Source organism: Lampetra planeri, chromosome 12 (genome assembly GCF_965212315.1).
Source record: "Lampetra planeri chromosome 12, kcLamPlan1.2.h2, whole genome shotgun sequence".
In the NCBI taxonomy this organism is placed as follows: Eukaryota; Metazoa; Chordata; class Hyperoartia; order Petromyzontiformes; family Petromyzontidae; genus Lampetra; species Lampetra planeri.
In genome coordinates, this window is record NC_136118.1 from 14,645,790 (window position 1) to 14,660,866 (window position 15,077).

Below are 15,077 nucleotides of genomic sequence, written 5' to 3' on the forward strand. Positions count from 1 at the left end.
AAAATAACATAACGTCCAGCACGTGACAACATTTGAAAGCACACAACGCTGTGTAAAGCCTCAGCAGCGCATGGGGCTTGCTGCCAGTTTTCAACTCTGAAACTCAAAACAGTCACGGGCCTGATCGCCTTGTCAGATCCTGTTATTGACGACCCCGTGACTGCTGTGGTCCTCTAAACGCCTCTAAAGGTACCACCAGATCTATTCTTGCGGTGCAGCAGTTAAATGCCAACGCCGACGATTGCTGGCCACGGACGAGAGGGCTTTAGGATAGAGTTCGTGAAGTTTTGCTCTTCCTCAGTTGAATGATTGCAGCCTACCGTGGTACCAGCATGTGCATGTGTTCCTGCCAAGTTTCATGCCAACAGGTGGATTGTGGACAAACACATTTTACGATAATATATTTGGCACAAGGGCCAAGTTTAAGTGAAGTTCTGTTTATAATAAAGGAGATAACAGCACCCCATGACACAAAACACTGAAAATTAAGTGGTGTTTATACTCAGCACGGTACGTTCGGCAGTGAATTAAACATTAACGTAATATCGTCTGAATAACTCGATATCGACAACAGCTGAGGCATATGCTAACTCTACGGCTCTGAAGTAGTTACACCGCACAGCCCACTCCACGCACAGCACCCAAGTGCCCAATGTCAAACCTAGCAGCGGCAAAGGTGTTGAACTCAGGTTACCTCGGGCTTTACATATTTATTTGTAGACCAGTGACGTTTGTTGCTTTGTGTAACCGTATACTTTTAGTGCCCAAGTAACAGCGGAAACATTAAATGCTGTGCTCTGTTCACGTGTGGCAGAGGGCATGGCTGCGTGATGAAAGAGAGTGAAAACAAACCGCCTTCATCAGCACTTTTATCAACATATTTCTGCATTTTTATAGAATTATTCCAAAAATAAACTTGAGATGTGCCTTTATTAATTTAATTTAGTGTTTCATTTTATATAGCACCCTTTTAAACACACAAGTCCAACAAAATTATAGTAAATGTTTAAATGAATAAACCATTGCACGTGAACACCTACAAGGCAACCAACATCGTGTTGCGCCGTGCCTGGGTCTGTTGACTGTTACCCGGAGTGCCATGTGGACACGCCACGACAACTCATAATCGCTCCTCCCCCTGGCTCTCTCTCCTTCACCTGGCTCTCATCATTCATGACAACCACGCTACAAAGACAAAGATCCCCCAAATAGCCTTTAACAAACTTTTAGATCAAGTGCTCTTAGCGAGCACCTATGAAGGCTTTGCTCGCGAACGGCACTTGCCCCGACAGCCTGCTAAGGTTATATTAATTATATTTGGCTTTTGTCTCCGTATCAGACTGGATTGTTCGAGGAGCTCATAGATTCTTTTAAGATCTGGACACAGTCCCATCGGTGAGCTCCTCTGGCAAAGTGGGGCTGTGTTGGCTGGGTCACGTAGCCCCGCATGCCCAGCCACCGCATGGCCAAGCAGCTTCTGTTAAACGCGCCGGTGAAGAGATGGAGAGAGATGGACTGAAATGGTACATGAGGATGTGGATCTGAGTTGACTTGCCGATCATTGAAACCAGCGGTGTCAAGGTCGGCAGCCGTCCTCCAACAACAACGGAGGACAGAGGAGCGACGCTCACAACAACGAGCGGAGCGCCGTGCGGCGATAACATGACAAGTTGGCACAGCAGGGGGGCATAGCTGGTTCATCTGCCAGTCATCTCAGTCAGTCAACCCATGGCACCTGGGGCTATCTCGGGTGTAATCTAGTAACCTTTTTAAAATGTAGGTGTTAACTGCTCGGTTTGGGTGGTTTTAACACCACCATGGATACATGTAACTATTAACCACATCAATGCCAATCCACTCTGCTCAATAAAGTGAGGTTTAGTTACTTATATGAAAGTCTCCTCTGCTTACAATACACGGATGTAATATAATGTTTATTTTTAACCTTTTCCAGATGTGGAACGAGCAAGGCAATAACAAAAACATGCCGTATGGCTGAGTGTATTATCAACCACACACGGTTATGTTCTTGAAAGAAAAAAAGAAGAATGAAGGTTTGACAACGTGCTGTTAGCTATAAAAGCTTGAAGTCAGAACATCTGGAAAGCTGACAACGCTTTCTAGTGGTGAAGGGGGAGCCCGTTGGCTTTCGGGGTGGGAATGTCCAGGTTTACTCACAGTATATATTTTACCACAAACTTAGAATATTTCATAATAGCAGGTTTTTTTTAAAGGGCACTTCTCGAAGTTTGCTCTTGGCATTAAACAAAAAAAATACCTTTCTGATGTGACACTGCCAAAACCGGTCCAGGTTGCTTGCGTTAAACCATCGCTGCTGAAATTATGCACTCCAAGAATGCATTGTTATTAATGAGATGTATAAATATATAATTGTAGGGACAGATATGAAGGATATAAATTGTCTTCGTATTTTATTTTGTAACCTCATGGCATGATAGGGTATTTTTTTTATGTAATTCCAAAACCATTACAAGAGGAACTGTATTTAAGACTGTTAGTTCATGAAAATTATTATATTCAACATCCTACATTGAAAACTTTTTGACAGCCGTTCAGATATATTCATACAGTATGATAAACACATCAAGGATTCGGTGTCAACGAACAAATCTAACCAGCAGAAATTCGAGCAATAGTCACATTGCGAGTTTGATGGGTAGAGCAGGGTGCGTTGAATTGGCTCTTGGTGACCCGGGGAAATGAGACTGTCAAACTCGAAAGGGCAATGAGCACGGATATCAGGATAAGTCGCGAGGAGGCAGCTGAAGGTGATTTGTGCTCCGTCCCCATGACGACTGCCAGCCAAGGCGTGCCAAGCCGAGCCACCCAGAAGCCACGGGGCTCTGCGGGTGCAGGCCCTCCCTACACACCCACCACACCGAGGGTGAAAGTTAGGGAGCTATATTTTTCTACAACTTGTTTTCACCACATTTGACAGGCGTCGATAGAGTTCGGCTGTTCTAAGTTAAAGTCTGTTACCTTTGCAATGTTCTTGACATGTATTTTAATAACATGGCTGGAAAATGTAACAGAGTTATTTCACCCCATGAGATCACGACCCTTGCCGAGGCCGGTGACAGCGCGTGGCTCCGTACGCAAACCGCGTTGTTGTTGTATGTATGTTGAACTTCTTTCGCACCGTACGAGTTCCCTAACACTCGGCTCGCCGAGCCCAGCCGGTGTTGGGTTGGCTCAGTCGAGCTGGCATGAATGAGTACACGGGCAAAGTCAATGAGCCCATACCCCTCTTTCACTGCCACAATCCGAGCCAGCGCACGGTCCTCGTGTGAGGGGTAGGTTTTTTTCCACCGGCTCTTTGCCACGAAGTGCGGGAACAAACCCCCTGAAACGCCTGGCCTCATTAGACGCCTGAATCTGGCTCGGGGCCAAGCCGTGTGTTGTAAGCGCATCTGAGTCAACTCAACAAAATAGTGTGTAACGAGTCGGAGGAGAAATTAACGTATCCAGTTGTTAAACAAGCAAGGCAATAACAAAAGCGTGCCATGTGACTGAGTGTAATGTCAGCCAGGCGCGGTTCCATTGTTGAATGAAGTTGGTTTTTTTGTTTGAAAGTTTACCAACGTCGGGTTATCTCAAAAATCCCCAAGTTTTGTTTTGGAAAGCTTTCAACTCTCTCTGGTAGTTTAAGGGGAACCCCCTTGCACTTCAACATGAGCGCACACACACCCAAGTGTCATAGCCATTTGGGGCATTCAGTGTAAATTCCTGACACTGAATGTATTGCATGCCAAATTTCCACAACCACTGACAGTGTCAGGAATTATTGACACTTAATGTACCTTAAAATATAGACGCTTTAACATGCTGAAGAAGTGTGTATGTGAGTGTCTTTTGTGTTCTGTGTACAACGGAGGGCAGAGGAGCGACGCTCAGAACAACCAGCTCACAACAATGAGTGGAGCACTGGGCGGCTAAAATACAGCAAGCTGGCACAGTAGGAGGCACAGCTGGTGCACGTAGCCTGGCTCAAGTGCCGTGATGACGTCGCAGCCACGTAGTGGCGAATGGCGGCTGTTGTTGTTGTGTGAGTGTGTTTGAGTATAAATGTGAGAGTGTGTGCATCACTTCACGATCTACACTCGTCAACTCTAATCACTGTCATTGCTCGGTTTGTCAGCAGCACGGCTTGGGTTGTGCAGTGGAAAAAACGACCTGGCTCCTCCTGAGCCTGCAGCGGCCTGGCCCTGCATCGTTGCAGCGCTGCTCAGATGTGCCAGTGGACAAGAGGAATCAGATTACAAACACCGAGACAGCACACCTCACAGCGATTGTGAAAATGTGGCATACGCCGTGAGGCATCAGTGTTAGAAGACCAACACATTGCGGGGTTTATCTTTGCACTGGATCTTGGCAACGAGACTGCATTTTACTTGCGTGTTGCGGTGGGCCATGAGAGGGTTCAAATAATTACAGAACACAATTTAGCATATCGCATGACAGACACAAAACAGAGCTTGCAGGAAAGACACAATGCTAACCGCAAGGAATGGGCAATGATCAATGGAATTTCACGCAGATTTGCCTTGGGTGAAATGAGCACACTGATAGTTCATCTGTTAACTAAGTCGAACGAGACTGACATTGAATGCTGAAAACTTGGCACTCAACCACCCAGAGCGTGGATGGGAGGGAGGAGGAAACAGAGCAGTGGGGAGGGGGGGGTCCACACAGCCTCGTGGGGATGGCGTGTCCACAAGGCACTCTCCACGCCACGTGCAGGGACAGGGACGGGGTGTCCGTCGCGTTGCCGATGCTGAGCTGTCGTGCACGCTTTGGGTTGCATGGCCACAGTCGCACCCCCGGCTCTTTGTGCCCCTAACCGCCCGATTGTGACGGAGATGGCACCGCATGGGGCCGTTGGCGTTCTCACGCGGGCGGCTGATGGTGCCACCACCAGTGGTGGCTGCGGCGAAAGTCAAAGCCAGGAAGTCGCGATGTTTGGGTCTCAGTATAATCGCTAAATTCTAAGAAAAATTGTATTTGGATGTACTGCATGCTGCAACACCTCTTGTTCACGATGATATGGGGGGGGGGGGTCTCGATGTCTCCTCGTCATCACAACGCCGCTCTCGAAGAGTCGAAATGCACCCACGGCCCACAATGCTGGACAGCCCCGAGAAACACATCCACACGTCCACTTTTATTGTGCTCATGCAACATTGATAATCCACCATATCAAACGCAACAGGATGGGTATACTGCGCAACTCTCCTTATCTATAAAAACAACAACAACAGCGAGACTATCCTGTTTTGCGCCAGCGCTGATAGTATACTCGAATACTTGACCTTCCACATTGAGAACTAACTTCCTTCTTTACAACAACGCCACAAAATACAAGTCAAAAGCAGTATCGTAGAACGCTTTTGCATGCGTCTCCCAGTGACACACTATATATATGTGTTGGCTTCCATGTCACCGTGACATCATATGAAGCAAACGTTAATCGCCACGCAAATATTATCTCCCCACAATCACCAATGGTGAAGTGATCGCACGAACTGAAATGTAGGATGTAATCGTCACCGTTGCCCACAATCGTCTCCCGTGAGGTCTCTTAACTCCAGACCACTTATGCAAGCTCCTGCTCTATTCTGCCTTGGCTTAGTACAGACCAGTCTCAACAGCTCCACACTGCAGTCACATCTAGGGTGCTCTACTTACAGTTGAACCTCGTTGGCAAATTCCACCTTAGATGCAATGCTCATTCGGGTGCCGCTCAAAATGGTGATTGCTTGTGTTGCAATCGAAACGTCGTGATTTAATTTATTTTATTTTCTACCTACGTGACTTTACCGAAAGAACCAAAGAGTATGGATCCCTGCAGTCACGAAAACTTCCAATCTAGAATGAAAAAGTGAAGTTTCCCTTTTCTCTGATCACACCCAGAATGTGTTACTTCTAGTGTAAAAAAAGCCAAGCAATCAGACTGTCATTATCATCTGTTCATATTTACAGGTTGGTCAGGAGCTCAACTTCTCTGCGTCTGTGCCAATACTATAACTCCGTGTGTGTGTTGAACATATTTCGCAGTGTCTTCGGTATAACAGCGAAACGAATACAACCAGGAGGCGTGCGAAAATAACGAACGCGAATTTTGAGTGGCCACCTATGCCTCTGCGGTTGTAGAGAAATGTTCATGTTGAATGTGGTGAGACAATGTGTTATGCTTGAGCCTCAACTGCCAATGCTTCGTGTCTTTTACCCGCGCAGAAGAACCTTTCGAAGCCAGGCTCGAGTAAGCTGGGATTTGGGAATGAGTCAAGTAACGCTACTCAAAAGTAAATAAATAACCAATTCATTGTTGTATTCCCCCAAAGATAACAAAAATAAACCCAAAACCCCCGACTGCAGCGCTGATTGCGCGCAAATTCTGCTCCGTTTGGCAGGACACGGCGCCCTGCAGCCAACCAGCACCCATCAGCCTTCACCACGCGCTCATCTGACGATGATGTTACACTGCCTATCTTGGACATTTAATCATCTAAAATAAATGAAACATTTAATTTGTTGAATATACATGTATCTGCCTTGTGGTTTAAGGCATTACTTGTGCTATGCACAAGAGAGGGAGCACTTCAAGAGGCGTCCTTCACGGAGATGGAGCGATGGGTTGGAGGCCGCATCGCGGGAGCGAGGTGGCTTATGGCATCAAGAGACTGCGGGGGACGATGATGGCGACAGCTTGGCAAGGCCTTCATCCAACAGCGGATAACATAGATCGTCGCTGCAAATCAGAATCGGAGTCTTTGTTGAGACTGCAGGAGGAATCCGATGAGCTGCAAAGCTCTTTGTTCACAGATAACCAGTAGGGGTGGGTCAGCGAGTAACAACAGCAAACAACACACAAAACGATGGGAGTGTAAAATAGAGAAAAGGTTAAAAAGTTACTCAAATAAAAAAAGTATTTAAGTCCAATGACAATCGAGTCTGTATGCGGTGTGAGGGGACTAGTGGCCACGGGAGGTAATGACAGGGGAGTCAGCCTGCAGTACGAATGGACTAGTGGCCACGGGAGGTAATGACAGCAGGGGAGTCAGCTGTGAGTGCGAAGGGACTGGTGGCTACGGGAATATTCGAGAAGGGAGCGTGGTCAGGTGATGGAAGAGGACGGTGGAGCGAGCGTCCAGAGTCAGCGAGAATGATCGAGAAGGGGGGCGTGGCCTCGTGTCGGTATAAAAGGGGGAGATGCGCGGGAGACTCGGGGCTGTTGCAGTGGGGGTCTCCGTCTGATGTCAAGTGAACGTGTCTTCAATAAAGTGCCATCTCAAGACAAGTGTGTCCAGTCGTCATTACATAAGTTTAAATGCCAGCTTGGGCAAGAGAGCAAAACAACAACAGCAACAACAACAACGTACAGTCCGAGAACACACCAAGACAACACACGGTCTCGCAGTTAAAGTGCACATTCAAATGGAACTATCAATACACGGTTAAGGGTCAAAGTTGCAAATCACATTTGCAAATGGTGATACGGGAGGAGGAAGCACGTTGGCAACATTTTTTATTCGGTTTCAGCATTAGATTCTTAACCCTGCTTCCGGTTTCCACGAATGGGTTGAGGTGGTGCCCACTAAAGTGGTTTACAGTCATTGTGAATCGTCACCCCACTTTACACTTTAGTCGTTCACGCCACAACTCTCGTGTTTATTCTCCGGCTTGCCCGTTACCATCAACTGCTCATTTGAGTGACGCCCCATTCCATTTCCAGTCACGCAGTGCTGTGAACAGACTTTGTTGAACCATTAGTTGGTCGTTTTAGATCTTTGGAAACGAAACACATGTTCCTGTTAGCATTGTGCAGTCGAGGGTTGACGCCATAGAAGCTGTCCTTTGTACGCTTTGTAGATTTCGAATAACGCGTGCATTTTTACACATTAAAGTTGAATGTGTACAATTTCAAAAATGTAGTCCCGTGTGTACATTTCTGTCTCTATTTTTTTAAAGCATTGTCCTCTTTAGCTTGTTTTGTAAATATATTACCCTGGCACAACGCGACGTCAACAAGTATGTGCAGAACGTTGCACGACACACAGAACAAAGCGGACTCTGATGTATGCTGTTGCGTTGTGAGCCTAATGATCAATTCACCCTGAATATACCCAGGCGCATTGTCGGATTCGCAGGCAAAGGTTGAGTTCTCGTTGGACTAGGACCGGGAGACTGAGTGGATATGTTCAGGACGTCGCAGTACAACAATGGATTCCTGAAACCATCTGTATGGAGCTTTCGAGTGTGTTACTTGAGCGATGTGTGCGGGTCTTCTCAGACTACTCCAGTCTCCTCCGATAAACCAACCACTCATTCAGAGAATCTGCCAAACATCCCAAAGTAGGACCCTCCTGTAAAATAGTCCTCAGACTGATGGACATTTTTGGATGTAACAACAAAAGACATACACGCACAATATGTTTGCTACAAATGTGTAAACAAATTACTAATCCTCTGTGGGATTCTTTTTTCTTAAAAATGTTTGGAATTCACTGTCAACGCCATCAGTGCGTGACTCCACAGGTACGAGACTCGTGTGGCATGCTTATTAGGCAAGCAATGCATCGTTGATCTTCTTAAAGTTACATTCAACAACATTAGAGAACGTATTGAAGCAGCGAATGCTGTACATACCGTAGCACAGTGGTTCTTAACCTTCACTGCAGACTTGCGTCCCTTTAGCTCTCAATCGTAAACAATGTTTACAATGTTCATAAATCCATAGGGTCTAATGAAAAAAGTAGTTGTACTTACGTGCCCGTGGTTAATTTGTGTTTCGATGATTTACTTTTTTTTTAAAATCTGGCCATGTTTCGCACCCCCATAAAGGGCATCTCGCAACCCTGGGGGTGCAGGGTGCACCCCAGGTCAAGAAGCGGAGCACAACAGGGACAGCGCTGCAGTAGATGTCTCAAGCCACTGTGACGGAAGAGCCTTCACGAGCGTGGGCTCTGTCTGCAGAATCCCTCTCAGAGGGAATATTTGGGCCAACATACAATTCATTAGACTCGCTCGTGACGACGACAAAAGTACTCCGCCGGGATGAGATCTAAATGGTGATGATATTGAGAGTGCCGTGGGACGTGGTCACCCTGTAGCCGTAGGCCTTTTGGCGGTGCTCGCAACTTCACGCGTGTGCTGGGAAATACCGACACGGGAGTTCACTAAAACTCCCCTTCTTGAAACCGTGGCCGATGATTCATTCCTGCTTGAGCCTGGGGATCATTCGGACGGGTCTAAGGCTACAACGTGAAGGGAACTTAGAACGCTAAGCCGGGATTCTCCATAACACCCTTCATATTCTTCTTCTTGTTGTTTTTCTTCTTACTACGTGAGATGATGCCGTATCCGTGTTCACGGTGAGCGCGAGTTCGCCAGTGCGACCTCCCGGTGCGGCAGTGGGAGTTTTTGGTGGGAGGCGGTGTGGAGGGTTTGAATAGAAGTGTTGTTTCGTCTCGAAGTGCTCGTCTATAGAGGCGTGCCTGTGTACAGCAGGGCCGTGTGTGCTCGCCTGGTTGCTGGGGAACAAAGGCAGAGCCACACCGCGGTGTAAGACAGCACAAGCAGTGCGTACACGTGCGTTGGGCTCTTAATAAGATACAGTGTGCAGACACAAGCTAACGCGTGGCTATTAAGTTGCACGAATTCATGTGTATGCTCAGGGGTTGCACTTTCAAGCACTCCGCTACGGGGTTGTCGGTCGTTACATTCACTTTGCATCGGGTTGATAAGAGGAGAGCGTGATCACTGCACAGAGCACTTTGTTTACAAATAACGAGTTATCTTGAACTTGTTCTGTAACCCCCACTCTCTAGACTTAAGGATCGTGGGGATGATTTTGAAGGATAAAAGTGAATTCCCAACTCTGAACGAGCCAAACTAATGCCGACTTGCAATGAACTTCGTCAAGTCAGAGTGTCTGGATGCGATACGTAAATAAATAAATATGCCACGACTCTTGCAGTGCAAAGGTTATCAAAAGGAAATGTAACGCACGAGATTTCGCAGAGGTCAACTCACGTTTTATTGGGTTCGATTGCGTAAATAGAAATGTGACGTTAACCCACCACCACCGCACGCAGTCAATTGGTAAGGTTTGTCACGTAGATAAAAGGGACAATTAGTTACTACTTCAGCACACCGGTGTGTTGGAGAGTAAACCCACAACATTTACAATTTGAGTACTTTGACGTTCCGCTGGTGATTACAACAACAACAACAACCAGCTTCATCGGGCGATTTGCCAGAACGCAATTCTATTATATTTCCGCGATCTAACGAGAGCACTTTCTTTTATGATGAATAGCACATTTGTCGCGAGTCTACTTCAACAGAACTCGTTGGCAGCTGGAAACGAATCACAAACCGCGACCAGCAGCGAGTTCCACGTTTCGCACACCGCTAGCGTGAGCGAGCGAGTCACTGGGTGAATCACTGGGTTGAGTGGGTGAGTGGGAGAGTGGCTGGGTGAGTGATCGGGTGAGTGAGTAGATAGGTGAGTAGATGGGCATGGTGGTTGTTTGACCATACTTCACCATTTTATCGGTGCAGGTTTATTGGGGGGTCGGGGGGGGGGCATAACTAATTTCAGATATCGCTCGCCACTATTCTTGTATTCTTGTGTATACTGGCCATGTGGTTCAGGAGCCAAATGCCAATGTGGAATTCTACCAGCCACGAGAAGGCAACAGGAGAGAGTTTGTGTAATTTCCCTCTTCCTCCTCCATTGAAGTCTCGCAGACGTGGGTGTTTACGATATGGTCCACAGTTTGGATTGAATGGCCACAATCCATTCATGAAACAGCTGTGCGCATCAACCTGTTGACGCTCTGATGCGGTTAATGCTTCCGCCACCGTTGTCTTCGAGGAGGAATGTCAAAGCCGCGAGATGAGATGTGTGGGTCTCGAACGGGAAGGTGTTTATTCTGGACGTCCACGTTGTTCCACTCTGCTCGCCAGCGTTGTTCTGGATCTGGGTGAGATTCTAGGTTGGAGACTCGCCACGAGTGGCATCGAACTAGCGACGGTGTTCACACCGCAGCGCGCGATGAACACTTCCCCATCGCTCCTCCCACGATCGAACTTTTTTACTGGCTGCACCAGCCATGGATACTTCCCCTTTTTGGTTTTGAGTAATGCATATCTATGATTTAAGAGGTGAACTCGACCGTGGAACACATCTGATAAACTATGCTGAAATTTAGGAATTAAACCATGTTTGCGTTCAAGTGGAAAGATTACAACAACAAAAACGTGCTCTTTACACCACACTCACAAGTGTCGCTTCCTCGTGATACACTGTGTAAAGATAAAACTCGCATGTACATTAACCTTGACCCACATCAGTATATCTTTAAAATAAAAAAGGGCGTTTATAAATACACAACTCTTACAGCCTAACTTATCACGCGAACAAAATATTCGTGCGTCGTAAGTTTGTTAAACAGTTCGCTCTCGGTTTGCATACAGAACTGGTTCAACGTCTGCGAAAGTGTCGAGCGTGTGGCGGTGGCGGCGGTGGTGGTGGTAGCCGCCGATGGAACCTGCGATAGCGGAGCTGGAAGCTGGAAGGTCCTGATCTTGCTGTCCTGAGGCTGTGGAACGATTGAGTCGTCACCGCGAGGTGCCCAACGAAGACGACCACGGCCAGTGCCGTGATGGCCGGAACGCGTCCCCAGGATGGAGGAGGCTCTCTTGATGAATTACAAACGGCGAAAATATCCAGATCTTTTTTTGTTAACAAACGCAGACCGTCAACCTGACAAAAACGAGAAAATTGAGAGCAAAACAAACACTTCATAAATCTGACTTCAGGTTTCTATACTATTACCTTCTTCATCATTAAACATAACTTCTTAAATAAAGGCATTATGCATATATATTTAAATCGTTTGCATTATCTTCTGAGGCAACAACGACTTTTTTTCATATGGACCAATATGAGTTCATATCAATATGGAAGTTCCCAACCGCTTTTGCGGAGTTGATGCGCTCAGTGGTGGAGGGGGGGGGGAGGTGATTGAGCAGCAGACTCTGGGCCAACATTCTCCCTGGCCTTGCGACGGACGAGGGTACCGAGCCAGGCCGTGACGACCCCGCTGCGCCGTGCTACGGCTTCCAGCAGGAGCGCGGGTCCACTCCACCGTGCGAGTTCCATCCGTCGGGTGACATCAAGGCAGGAAGCCTGTACCTGTGCCGGCAACCCACAGCGGGTGCGGTCACATGACATCAATCAATCTCGACTTTGTAGTTGGGCCCCAAACACTCAGTGGTCGTGTCTTGCTCATCAGTAAAAAATGTCCTCTGGGGACCCATGACGAAAGTGGAACTTTTTTTTGAGCTCTAGAATAACACGTTGCGTATAATTGTTCTTCCTTTGTACAAACAAAGAGACGTGTGCTGTGTATGTTTGTGTGGAATCCGTTTTGGTAGCACACTGCTCATAGGGCATGGCACACAATTAGCAAGGTCGTGAATTCAAAGCCTGGCCAGGGCTCAACTCAGCCATTCACTCGTATGAGGTGGACAAAATGAGTTTCATTTCGTGGGAATTCAACATTGGCTATGCTATGCATTGGCTCACCCAACACAAAATTCATTAGTAAATTCAATCACTGGACATTTTCACGATTTTCTATCTGATGCGTTTGTTCCTTTTTTTGTTTCTCGGTCGAATTCCAAGAATGCGTCTCCACGATCTGTGTTTCACTTCTCTATTTTTCAACGATGACCCGTGCGTCTGAGACTTTCGTCTCATCGCGGGGTTGTTCGGTGTTAAAAGCAGAGTACCCACTCGACTGGCATCCCCAGCAGGCGCTGGCCGGGAGCGGGGAAGGCCCTGGAGAGAGACTTGCGTTCAGTATCGGTCCATGATCAGCAGACCTGGGCTTTCGCCGTGACGTCATGTGGTTGTCAACTTTCGTCCCCTGGTGAACCGCGTCACTGGGCGCCACGCAGCAGGCGGGCTTGCTCCCCACGTCGCCTTGACGAGCTGCCCAACACGCAGCCGTGCCCGTTGTGATGGAGGGGGTGCCCCTTCGGGTGGGGGAATGAAAAGGTCGGTGACGTGGATGGAAATCGAGTGTTTAATTGGTGTGGACAAGGACCCCCGTGTTCGCAAGCAGACGGCAATCTTAACCTGTCCATCGCTTCGTGGCGACACGCTGACGGGTGTTCGGTTTCGTTGAGACAAAAGTCACGTGGCTGGATGTTTTCCCAGAGTCCACACGCAGCTCAGTCAGAAGGCTGAGCACACAACAGCATCGACGTTACATTGAGAGTCAAATTACAAGATGCCCAATATTCATCCTTCCTGCGACCACGCGAGAATTTGCATACATATGCAGCCTTCTCGCTGAATGTGCCCTCGACATTAGGATATCCACGCACAGCTCGGTGTGTTATAAGTGCTCTGTTTTCCTTGTCGACAGCACACGGAGCGCGCCCGTGTTGTCTCTTAGGTGGCTTCCACCGAGTGCACGTGAATGTTAATTAAAGCAGCCTCCGGGTATAATGATCACATGCTGCTGCTATAAGCATCGTCACTTCATTTTCCAGTCACGTATGGCCTCCACCCACCCAGCTCCCTTTCGAGTGGTCCAATCGCAAATCAAAGTAAATGAATGCGGCACACATTAACTTGTTGCAAACGGGGGCACTGCGGACGATGAGTTTTAGATTCGTGGACACTGGATCACCTCCACAAACCCCCTCTGGGTGGCCGTGGTCTGACGATGATTCTGATTGTCCCCGTGGAACAGGAGGAGGTAGCCCTCTCGGCACATCGGAGTGAGTCAGGCATGCCGACAGCAGGCGAATTATTCTGATGCGTGCCTTGGTGGGCTTAACGCAGTCGTCATACGGCTCATAATAGCCTCACAATGGCAGAGAAGTCTGCCTATTCTGTAATTGTCTCAATTGACCAGAATGCATCATCTGGTAAAACAAAATAAAACTGATCACCATCAACTATACTCTCGCATGCATCTAACGAAGCATCGCATCACCATTTGAAATCGATTGTCATCCTCACAATACATACTGATGCATTTTGCGTGCGAGAATAAGTTACGTGCGATTAATGCAAATTATATGTCACTGATGCGTTGGTGTTCCATTGAGTCGAATGGAGAAAACCAAACTGTACAAACAAGACCCAGATGGAGTAAATCATCAAACCATCTAAACATACATTCCAGAATCAAATCGCGATCCCAAATAATGGCATTGACCAGTTCGGGTGTTGAACACGACTTGTCAAGTGTTCTCTCGTCTCCAGACGAGGAGTTCTGTAATAAAGCGCGTGACATCCCTTCAAACTAACGAGTTTACATCACGATGGGGTAACCAAAGCCTACGCGAGGACATTGATTGCACGGCGGTCTGCTCGATAGCCAATGATTTCAGACGCTGGGAATGTAGCGCCTTAAACCCGGACACGCACGAGTTTGACTGAAGGGCACGTCTAACATCAGTGGCGGGTGATATCATTGTTAAACCAGCACAACCGTCCTGAGACTGACACAAACCAATGAACAGAAACTCTCTGCTGATAATAATCAGAAATGTACGTGAATTGAACGTCTGTGAACTGCGCATGACAAGATACAGAGACAAACACATTCACTTCGATGTCACGCACAAACACAGTGTAAATCAGCTGTTTGTATTTCATCTGATTTTGTTTGCAAGTACTTTGTCGTGATCTCTATTAGGAGGGGATTCCCTGCTCCAGCCTGCTTGACGGCCCCTCGGCCCGTGCCGGGACGCGAAGGGAAACTCCCCCGCGGCCTCGTGTCACATCGTCCGGCAGGCACCACGCGTCCTGTGCAGGGACAGTCCGGGGGTTTCGCGGTCCTGACGTCCCGGACTTTCCCAAAGTAAAATGTGGAACTCGCCCCGTCCCCGCCGAGTAGAATGGATGGGAGTGTTGCGGGGGAGAGGCGGGGGGGTCGCGCTTCTCGTTTCTCGGCGGGGGGAGGGAGGGACGCGTGAGTTGAGCGCGGCGCGGCCCACGTGACACACACAGAAACACGCGTCTATAA